Here is a 2018-nt window from a genome sequence, read left to right as displayed (position 1 = left end):
AAACCATGAATTTCTTCTTTTATCCTCATGAAAACAAGCCTTGGACAACAGGTAAACCAGGATCTGCATCTCCACTGTGTCAGCCCCATGCCATTCTTCCTGGGTACCTACATGGACTCTGGCTGTAATGCTATTTCTTTCCCCTGTAGATTTTAAGGACTTGGAAAGCTGTCATTTTCATGGGCTCTATTATATGTTTACAATACCAGATATCTCCTAAACTTTAAACAACACGAGAAATGGATATGAAATGTACTATTTCATTTACAACATGAAGAATCAGGTAAATATGAGCATTTCTTTATTTAGTCAGTAGGTAAAAAAAAATCATTCCAGATGATCGAAGCAGGACAATTCCTAGCCACTGGTGGGCTATTGCTTTACAGACAGCCAAAGTTACAGTGCTTGGTGGGGAGGAATGATTATGGAAACAGAGGTAAGGACAACTGCCAATATGAACATACATCTATAAACCCAGCCCAAATTACCATCATACATTTTGAACTTAAAAATCTCACCAATCGACAGACAGAAAACATTCTTCTAAGTATCTGTGTCTGGAATAATAGAAAGTGAACAGACAGTGCATTCAGTACAAATACTGTTCGGTACTTCTCATGCTTCCTGCAACCTGCCTACTTTCCCAGCAACCAAAGGAGCAAGAGAGCCAACCATAGTAGTTCATTAACCTTTTCAAGTTTCCAGATGCTGTTCTTGGCTCTGTTTGGATAACTGCCATTATGTTCTGTTTCCTATGTAATCTTGTATCAAACACTCTCTTCCAGATACTGTTGACCTCTGCCATATTGCTACCAAAGTACACAAAACAAAAAGAGGTCTGCTGTGGTCCATAGCATAGCAGGAACCCCCCATGCCATTCACAGACAGATCCAAAGGGAGTTGCCTTTCCAACTGAGGGATGGCAGTATGGCTTTTCTTGAGAAAGAAACATCCAAGCCAGAAGTAGCCTGCAGGGCTTCTATTTGGTCTTGCCCACCTCATCCATCAATGCTCTTGTTGGGTGACTGGCCATGGTCCCCTGGGAACAACACATCCTGAGCATCCCAGATAGCTGCTTTTTGGCTTTGGGTAGCAGGGAAGAATAGCCATGCATTATAATGAAAATTCTAGAATGTGGGTTTGGATTCTGAACAGAGGAAAGGCTTCTCTAAAGTCAGAGCTTCAGGCAATTTTTCTGTCTCGATTATCCCCACAAGATTAAGGTCCTTCCTTCCATACAACCCTCTCCATATGTCTTTTGTTCCGCAGTGTGCTTTCTGAAAGCCCACCCATCAAGTGAGATCCCTGGCCAACAGCCCTCTTTCTGTGCTCATTTTTCATTCATAGGTAATACCTGTAAGCTGCAAACCTCATTTCATTCTGAACGAATAGATAGGTTCATGGCTAATGCTTGGATGGAATATTAGTGAAGTGTTGTGGGTTTTTTGTTCACAATGGACTGGATCTGTTGTTGGCAAATCCCTTTTCTTTTAGAAAGTAGAACCTGCTGGGCATGATGGCTCACGCCTGTAATGCCAGCACTTTGGGAGGCTGAGGTGGGCAGATCACGAGGTAAGGAGATCAAGACCATCCTGGCCAACATGGTGAAACCCTGTCTCTACTAAAATATTAAAAAAAAAAAAAATTAGCGAGGTGTGGTGGCACACACCTGTAGTCCTAGCTACTCAAGAGGCTGAGGCAGAATAATCGCTTGAGCCAGGGAGGCAGAGGTTGCAGTGAGCCACGATCACACCACTGAACTCCAGCCTGGTGACAGAGTGAGACTCCGTCTTAAAAGGAAAGAAAGAAAGGGGGAGAGAGAGAGAGAGAGAGAGAGAGAGAGAGAGAGAGAGAGAGAGAGAAAGAGAAAGAGAAAGAGAAAGAGAAAGAGAAAGAGAAAGAGAAAGAGAAAGAGAAAGAGAAAGAGAAAGAGAAAGAGAAAGGAGAGAGAGAGAGAGAGAGAGAGAGAGAAAGGAAGAAAGAAAGAAAGAAAGAGAGAGAGAGAGAGAGAAAGGAAG

General features: G+C 42.8%; 1 long non-coding RNA gene across 1 annotated transcript; it reads right to left on the bottom strand.

The window, feature by feature from the left end:
* Nucleotides 1-279: 279 nt before the first annotated feature.
* On the bottom strand, nucleotides 280-1597 carry LOC103879420. The gene is made up of 2 exons (XR_640024.4): nucleotides 998-1597; nucleotides 280-809 (listed from the first exon to the last, which is right to left on the bottom strand). It is a non-coding gene; the product is annotated as an uncharacterized LOC103879420 (long non-coding RNA).
* Nucleotides 1598-2018: the final 421 nt, after the last annotated feature.

This window comes from Papio anubis, chromosome 15, assembly GCF_008728515.1.
Source record: "Papio anubis isolate 15944 chromosome 15, Panubis1.0, whole genome shotgun sequence".
In the NCBI taxonomy this organism is placed as follows: Eukaryota; Metazoa; Chordata; class Mammalia; order Primates; family Cercopithecidae; genus Papio; species Papio anubis.
This window is presented reverse-complemented; position numbering and strand designations above follow the sequence as displayed.